This window comes from Hyperolius riggenbachi, chromosome 12, assembly GCF_040937935.1.
Source record: "Hyperolius riggenbachi isolate aHypRig1 chromosome 12, aHypRig1.pri, whole genome shotgun sequence".
NCBI classification, from domain to species: Eukaryota; Metazoa; Chordata; class Amphibia; order Anura; family Hyperoliidae; genus Hyperolius; species Hyperolius riggenbachi.
Genome location: NC_090657.1, coordinates 225,210,556 through 225,220,403, shown reverse-complemented (window position 1 = coordinate 225,220,403; position 9,848 = coordinate 225,210,556).

Here is a 9,848-nt window from a genome sequence, read left to right as displayed (position 1 = left end):
TGTATCCTCTGCCACACTCCTGTACTCTCTGCCACACTCCTGTACTCTCTGCCACACTCCTGCACCCACTGCCACACTCCTGTACTCACTGCCACACTCCTGTACTCACTGCCACACCCCTGTACCCACTGCCACCCTCCTGTACCCTCTGCCACACTCCTGTACCCACTGCCACACTCCTGTACTCACTGCCACACTCCTGTACTCACTGCCACATTCCTGTACCCACTGCCACCCTCCTGTATCCTCTGCCACCCTCCTGTATCCTCTGCCACCCTCCTGTACTCTCTGCCACACTCCTGTACTCACTGCCACACTCCTGTACCCACTGCCACCCTCCTGTATCCTGTGCCACACTCCTGTACCCTCTGCCACCCTCCTGTACTCTCTGCCACCCTCCTGTACTCACTGCCACACTCCTGTACTCACTGCCACACTCCTGTACCCACTGCCACCCTCCTGTATCCTGTGCCACACTCCTGTACCCTCTGCCACCCTCCTGTACCCTCTGCCACCCTCCTGTACCCTGTGGCACACTCCTGTACCCACTGCCACACTCCTGTACCCACTGCCACACTCCTGTACCCACTGCCACACTCCTGTACCCACTGCCACACTCCTGTATCCTCTGCCACCCTCCTGTACCCTCTGCCACCCTCCTGTACCCTCTGCCACACTCCTGTACTCTCTGCCACACTCCTGCACCCACTGCCACCCTCCTGTATCCTCTGCCACCCTCCTGTATCCTCTGCCACCCTCCTGTACCCTCTGCCACCCTCCTGTACTCTCTGCCACACTCCTGTATCCTCTGCCACCCTCCTGTACTCACTGCCACACTCCTGTACCCACTGCCACACTCCTGTATCCTCTGCCACCCTCCTGTACTCTCTGCCACACTCCTGTACTCACTGCCACACTCCTGTACCCACTGCCACCCTCCTGTATCCTGTGCCACACTCCTGTACTCTCTGCCACACTCCTGTACTCACTGCCACACTCCTGTACTCACTGCCACACTCCTGCACCCACTGCCACCCTCCTGTATCCTCTGCCACCCTCCTGTACCCTCTGCCACCCTCCTGTACTCTCTGCCACACTCCTGTACTCTCTGCCACACTCCTGTACTCTCTGCCACACTCCTGCACCCACTGCCACCCTCCTGTACCCTCTGCCACCCTCCTGTACCCTCTGCCACCCTCCTGTACCCAGTGCCACACTCCTGTACTCTCTGCCACACTCCTGCACCCACTGCCACCCTCCTGTATCCTCTGCCACCCTCCTGTACCCTCTGCCACCCTCCTGTACTCTCTGCCACCCTCCTGTACTCTCTGCCACACTCCTGTACTCACTGCCACCCTCCTGTACCCACTGCCACACACCTGTACTCACTGCCACACTCCTGTACCCACTGCCACCCTCCTGTATCCTCTGCCACCCTCCTGTACCCTCTGCCACACTCCTGTACTCACTGCCACACTCCTGTACCCACTGCCACCCTCCTGTATCCTCTGCCACCCTCCTGTACCCTCTGCCACCCTCCTGTACCCAGTGCCACACTCCTGTACTCTCTGCCACACTCCTGTACTCTCTGCCACACTCCTGCACCCACTGCCACACTCCTGTATCCTCTGCCACCCTCCTGTACCCTCTGCCACCCTCCTGTACTCACTGCCACACTCCTGCACCCACTGCCACCCTCCTGTATCCTCTGCCACCCTCCTGTACCCTCTGCCACCCTCTTGTACTCTCTGCCACACTCCTGTACCCTCTGCCACACTCCTGTACCCTCTGCCACACTCCTGTACCCTCTGCCACACTCCTGTACCCTCTGCCACACTCCTGTACTCTCTGCCACGCTCCTGTACTCTCTGCCACGCTCCTGTACTCTCTGCCACACTCCTGCACCCACTGCTAACGTCCTGTATCCTCTGCCACCCTCCTGTACCCTCTGCCACCCTCCTGTACTCTCTGCCACACTCCTGTACTCTCTGCCACACTCCTGTACTCACTGCCACACTCCTGTACCCACTGCCACCCTCCTGTATCCTGTGCCACACTCCTGTACTCTCTGCCACACTCCTGTACTCTCTGCCACACTCCTGTACTCACTGCCACACTCCTGCACCCACTGCCACCCTCCTGCACCCACTGCAACCCTCCTGTACCCTCTGCCACCCTCCTGTACCCTCTGCCACACTCCTGTACTCACGGCCACACTCCTGTACTCACTGCCACACTCCTGTACCCACTGCCACCCTCCTGTACTCTCTGCCACCCTCCTGTACTCTCTGCCACCCTCCTGTACTCTCTGCCACACTCCTGTACTCTCTGCCACACTCCTGTACCCACTGCCACCCTCCTGTATCCTGTGCCACACTCCTGTACTCTTTGCCACACTCCTGTACTCACTGCCACACTCCTGTACTCACTGCCACACTCCTGCACCCACTGCCACCCTCCTGTATCCTCTGCCACCCTCCTGTACCCTCTGCCACCCTCCTGTACTCACTGCCACACTCCTGTACTCACTGCCACACTCCTGTACCCACTGCCACCCTCCTGTATCCTCTGCCACCCTCCTGTACCCTCTGCCACCCTCCTGTACCCAGTGCCACACTCCTGTACTCTCTGCCACACTCCTGCACCCACTGCCACCCTCCTGTATCCTCTGCCAACCTCCTGTACCCTCTGCCACCCTCTTGTACTCTCTGCCACCCTCTTGTACTCTCTGCCACACTCCTGTATCCTCTGCCACCCTCCTGTACCCACTGCCACACACGTGTCCTCACTGCCACACTCCTGTACCCACTGCCACCCTCCTGTATCCTCTGCCACACTCCTGTACTCTCTGCCACCCTCCTGTACTCACTGCCACCCTCCTGTACCCTCTGCCACCCTCCTGTATCCTCTGCCACCCTCCTGTACCCACTGCCACACTCCTGTACCCACTGCCACCCTCCTGTATCCTCTGCCACCCTCCTGTACCCTCTGCCACCCTCCTGTACCCTCTGCCACATTCCTGTACCCTCTGCCACACTGCTGTACCCACTGCCACACTCCTGTACTCTCTGCCACACTCCTGTACTCACTGCCACCTCCTGTACCCACTGCCACCCTCCTGTACCCTCTGCCACATTCCTGTACCCACTGCCACCCTCCTGTATCCTCTACCACACTCCTGTACCCACTGCTACCCTCCTGTATCCTCTGCCACCCTCCTGTACCCACTGCCACATTCCTGTACCCTCTGCCACACTGCTGTACCCACTGCCACACTCCTGTACTCACTGCCACACTCCTGTACTCACTGCCACCCTCCTGTATCCTCTGCCACCCTCCTGTACCCTCTGCCACACTGCTGTACCCACTGCCACACTCCTGTACTCTCTGCCACACTCCTGTACTCACTGCCACCCTCCTGTATCCTCTGCCACCCTCCTGTACCCTCTGCCACCCTCCTGTATCCTCTGCCACCCTCCTGTACCCAGTGCCACCCTCCTGTAACCAGTGCCACACTCCTGTACCCTCTGCCACATTGCTGCACCCACTGCCACACTCCTGTACCCACTGCCACACTCCTGTACTCACTGCCACACTCCTGTACCCTCTGCCACACTCCTGTACCCTCTGCCACACTCCTGTACCCTCTGCCACGCTCCTGTACCCACTGCCACACTCCTGTATCCTCTGCCACACTCCTGTACTCTCTGCCAAACTCCTGTACCCACTGCCACATTGCTGCACCCACTACCACACTCCTGCACCCTCTGCCACACTCCTGCACCCTCTGCCACACTCCTGCACCCTCTGCCACACTCCTGCACCCTCTGCCACACTCCTGTACCCACTGCCACACTGCTGTATCCTCTGCCACACTGCTGTATCCTCTGCCACTTTCCTGTATCCTCTGCCACCCTCCTGTACCCTCTGCCATATTCCTGTACCCACTGCCACACTCCTGTACTCTCTGTCACACTCCTGTACTCACTGCCACCCTCCTGTATCCTCTGCCACACTCCTGTACCCACTGCTACCCTCCTGTATCCTCTGCCACCCTCCTGTACCCACTGCCACATTCCTGTACCCTCTGCCACACTGCTGTACCCACTGCCACACTCCTGTACTCACTGCCACACTTCTGTACTCACTGCCACCCTCCTGTATCCTCTGCCACCCTCCTGTACCCTCTGCCACACTGCTGTACCCACTGCCACACTCCTGTACTCTCTGCCACACTCCTGTACTCTCTGCCACACTCCTGTATCCTCTGCCACCCACCTGTACCCTCTGCCACCCTCCTGTATCCTCTGCCACCCTCCTGTACCCAGTGCCACCCTCCTGTAACCAGTGCCACATTGCTGCACCCACTGCCACACTCCTGTAGCCACTGCCACACTCCTGTAGCCACTGCCACACTCCTGTAGCCACTGCCACACTCCTGTACCCTCTGCCACACTCCTGTACCCTCTGCCACACTCCTGTACCCTCTGCCACACTCCTGTACCCTCTGCCACACTCCTGTACCCACTGCCACACTCCTGTACCCACTGCCACACTCCTGTACTCACTGCCACACTCCTGTAGCCACTGCCACACTCCTGTAGCCACTGCCACACTCCTGTACTCACTGCCACACTCCTGTACCCTCTGCCACACTCCTGTACCCTCTGCCACACTCCTGTACTCTCTGCCACACTCCTGTACTCTCTGCCACACTCCTGTACCCTCTGCCACACTCCTGTACCCACTGCCACACTCCTGTATCCTCTGCCACACTCCTGTACTCTCTGCCAAACTCCTGTACCCACTGCCACATTGCTGCACCCACTGCCACACTCCTGTACCCACTACCACACTCCTGCACCCTCTGCCACACTCCTGCACCCTCTGCCACACTCCTGTACCCTCTGCCACACTCCTGTACCCACTGCCACACTGCTGTATCCTCTGCCACACTGCTGTATCCTCTGCCACACTCCTGTACCCACTGCCACACTGCTGTATCCTCTGCCACCCTCCTGTACCCTCTGCCACACTGCTGTGCTCTCTGCCACACTCCTGCAACCACTGCCACACTCCTGTACAGACTAACACACTTCTGCATCCTCTGCCACACTCCTGCACCCACTGCCACACTCCTGTACTTACTGCCACCCTCCTGTATCCTCTGCGACACTCCTGTACCCACTGACACAGTCCTGTACCCACTGACACACTCCTGTATTCTCTGCCACACTCCTGTACCCACTGCCACACTCCTGCACCCTCTGCCACACTCCTGCACCCTCTGCCACACTCCTGCTCCCACTGCCACACTCCTGCACCCACTGCCACACTCCTGCACCCACTGCCACACTCCTGCACCCACTGCCACACTGCTGTACCCTCTACCACACTGCTGCACCCTCTACCACACTTCAGTACTCTCTGCCACACTCCTGTACCCTCTGCCACACTCCTGTACCCTCTGCCACACTCCTGTACCCTCTGCCACACTCCTGTATCCTCTGCCACACTCCTGTATCCTCTGCCACACTCCTGTATCCTCTACTCACTGCCACACTCCTGTACCCTCTGCCACACTCCTGTATCCTCTGCCACACTCCTGTATCCTCTGCCACACTCCTGTATCCTCTGCCACACTCCTGTACCCTCTGCCACACTCCTGCACCCACTGCCACACTCCTGCACCCTCTGCCACACTCCTGTATCCTCTGCCACACTCCTGTATCCTCTGCCACACTCCTGTATCCTCTGCCACACTCCTGTACCCTCTGCCACACTCCTGTACCCTCTGCCACACTCCTGCACCCACTGCCACACTCCTGTACCCTCTGCCACACTCCTGTATCCTCTGCCACACTCCTGTATCCTCTGCCACACTCCTGTACCCTCTGCCACACTCCTGTACCCTCTGCCACACTCCTGTACCCTCTGCCACACTCCTGTACCCACTGCCACACTCCTGTACCCACTGCCACACTCCTGTACCCACTGCCACACTCCTGCACCCTCTGCTACACTCCTGTACCCTCTGCCACACTCCTGTACTCTCTGCCAAACTCCTGTACACACTGCCACACTGCTGTACCCTCTGCCACACTCCTGCACCCTCTGCCACACTGCTGTGCTCTCTGCCACACTCCTGCAACCACTGCCACACTCCTGTACAGACTAACACACTTCTGCACCCACTGCCACACTCCTGTACTTACTGCCACCATCTTGTATCCTCTGCCACACTCCTGTACCCACTGACACAGTCCTGTACCCACTGACACACTCCTGTATCCTCTGCCACACTCCTGTACCCACTGCCACACTCCTGCACCCACTGCCACACTCCTGTACCCTCTGCCACACTCCTGCACCCACTGCCACACTCCTGCACCCACTGCCACACTCCTGCACCCACTGCCACATTCCTGTACCCTCTGCCACATTCCTGTACCCACTGCCACACTGCTGTACCCACTGCCACACTCCTGTACCCTCTGCCACACTCCTGCACCCACTGTCACACTCCTGTACCCTCTGCCACACTCCTGTACCCACTGCCACACTATGCACCCTCTGCCACACTCCTGTACCCACTGCCACCCTCCTGTACCCTCTGCCACATTCCTGTACCCACTGCCACCCTCCTGTATCCTCTACCACACTCCTGTACCCACTGCTACCCTCCTGTATCCTCTGCCACCCTCCTGTACCCACTGCCACATTCCTGTACCCTCTGCCACACTGCTGTACCCACTGCCACACTCCTGTACTCACTGCCACACTCCTGTACTCACTGCCACCCTCCTGTATCCTCTGCCACCCTCCTGTACCCTCTGCCACACTGCTGTACCCACTGCCACACTCCTGTACTCTCTGCCACACTCCTGTACTCACTGCCACCCTCCTGTATCCTCTGCCACCCTCCTGTACCCTCTGCCACCCTCCTGTATCCTCTGCCACCCTCCTGTACCCAGTGCCACCCTCCTGTAACCAGTGCCACACTCCTGTACCCTCTGCCACATTGCTGCACCCACTGCCACACTCCTGTACCCACTGCCACACTCCTGTACTCACTGCCACACTCCTGTACCCTCTGCCACACTCCTGTACCCTCTGCCACACTCCTGTACCCTCTGCCACGCTCCTGTACCCACTGCCACACTCCTGTATCCTCTGCCACACTCCTGTACTCTCTGCCAAACTCCTGTACCCACTGCCACATTGCTGCACCCACTACCACACTCCTGCACCCTCTGCCACACTCCTGCACCCTCTGCCACACTCCTGCACCCTCTGCCACACTCCTGCACCCTCTGCCACACTCCTGTACCCACTGCCACACTGCTGTATCCTCTGCCACACTGCTGTATCCTCTGCCACTTTCCTGTATCCTCTGCCACCCTCCTGTACCCTCTGCCATATTCCTGTACCCACTGCCACACTCCTGTACTCTCTGTCACACTCCTGTACTCACTGCCACCCTCCTGTATCCTCTGCCACACTCCTGTACCCACTGCTACCCTCCTGTATCCTCTGCCACCCTCCTGTACCCACTGCCACATTCCTGTACCCTCTGCCACACTGCTGTACCCACTGCCACACTCCTGTACTCACTGCCACACTTCTGTACTCACTGCCACCCTCCTGTATCCTCTGCCACCCTCCTGTACCCTCTGCCACACTGCTGTACCCACTGCCACACTCCTGTACTCTCTGCCACACTCCTGTACTCTCTGCCACACTCCTGTATCCTCTGCCACCCACCTGTACCCTCTGCCACCCTCCTGTATCCTCTGCCACCCTCCTGTACCCAGTGCCACCCTCCTGTAACCAGTGCCACATTGCTGCACCCACTGCCACACTCCTGTAGCCACTGCCACACTCCTGTAGCCACTGCCACACTCCTGTAGCCACTGCCACACTCCTGTACCCTCTGCCACACTCCTGTACCCTCTGCCACACTCCTGTACCCTCTGCCACACTCCTGTACCCTCTGCCACACTCCTGTACTCACTGCCACACTCCTGTACCCACTGCCACACTCCTGTACTCACTGCCACACTCCTGTAGCCACTGCCACACTCCTGTAGCCACTGCCACACTCCTGTACTCACTGCCACACTCCTGTACCCTCTGCCACACTCCTGTACCCTCTGCCACACTCCTGTACTCTCTGCCACACTCCTGTACTCTCTGCCACACTCCTGTACTCTCTGCCACACTCCTGTACCCTCTGCCACACTCCTGTACCCACTGCCACACTCCTGTATCCTCTGCCACACTCCTGTACTCTCTGCCAAACTCCTGTACCCACTGCCACATTGCTGCACCCACTGCCACACTCCTGTACCCACTACCACACTCCTGCACCCTCTGCCACACTCCTGCACCCTCTGCCACACTCCTGTACCCTCTGCCACACTCCTGTACCCACTGCCACACTGCTGTATCCTCTGCCACACTGCTGTATCCTCTGCCACACTCCTGTACCCACTGCCACACTGCTGTATCCTCTGCCACCCTCCTGTACCCTCTGCCACACTGCTGTGCTCTCTGCCACACTCCTGCAACCACTGCCACACTCCTGTACAGACTAACACACTTCTGCATCCTCTGCCACACTCCTGCACCCACTGCCACACTCCTGTACTTACTGCCACCCTCCTGTATCCTCTGCGACACTCCTGTACCCACTGACACAGTCCTGTACCCACTGACACACTCCTGTATTCTCTGCCACACTCCTGTACCCACTGCCACACTCCTGCACCCTCTGCCACACTCCTGCACCCTCTGCCACACTCCTGCTCCCACTGCCACACTCCTGCACCCACTGCCACACTCCTGCACCCACTGCCACACTCCTGCACCCACTGCCACACTGCTGTACCCTCTACCACACTGCTGCACCCTCTACCACACTTCAGTACTCTCTGCCACACTCCTGTACCCTCTGCCACACTCCTGTACCCTCTGCCACACTCCTGTACCCTCTGCCACACTCCTGTATCCTCTGCCACACTCCTGTATCCTCTGCCACACTCCTGTATCCTCTACTCACTGCCACACTCCTGTACCCTCTGCCACACTCCTGTATCCTCTGCCACACTCCTGTATCCTCTGCCACACTCCTGTATCCTCTGCCACACTCCTGTACCCTCTGCCACACTCCTGTACCCTCTGCCACACTCCTGCACCCACTGCCACACTCCTGCACCCTCTGCCACACTCCTGTATCCTCTGCCACACTCCTGTATCCTCTGCCACACTCCTGTACCCTCTGCCACACTCCTGTACCCTCTGCCACACTCCTGCACCCACTGCCACACTCCTGTACCCTCTGCCACACTCCTGTATCCTCTGCCACACTCCTGTATCCTCTGCCACACTCCTGTATCCTCTGCCACACTCCTGTACCCTCTGCCACACTCCTGTACCCTCTGCCACACTCCTGTACCCACTGCCACACTCCTGTACCCACTGCCACACTCCTGTACCCACTGCCACACTCCTGCACCCTCTGCTACACTCCTGTACCCTCTGCCACACTCCTGTACTCTCTGCCAAACTCCTGTACACACTGCCACACTGCTGTACCCTCTGCCACACTCCTGCACCCTCTGCCACACTGCTGTGCTCTCTGCCACACTCCTGCAACCACTGCCACACTCCTGTACAGACTAACACACTTCTGCACCCACTGCCACACTCCTGTACTTACTGCCACCATCTTGTATCCTCTGCCACACTCCTGTACCCACTGACACAGTCCTGTACCCACTGACACACTCCTGTATCCTCTGCCACACTCCTGTACCCACTGCCACACTCCTGCACCCACTGCCACA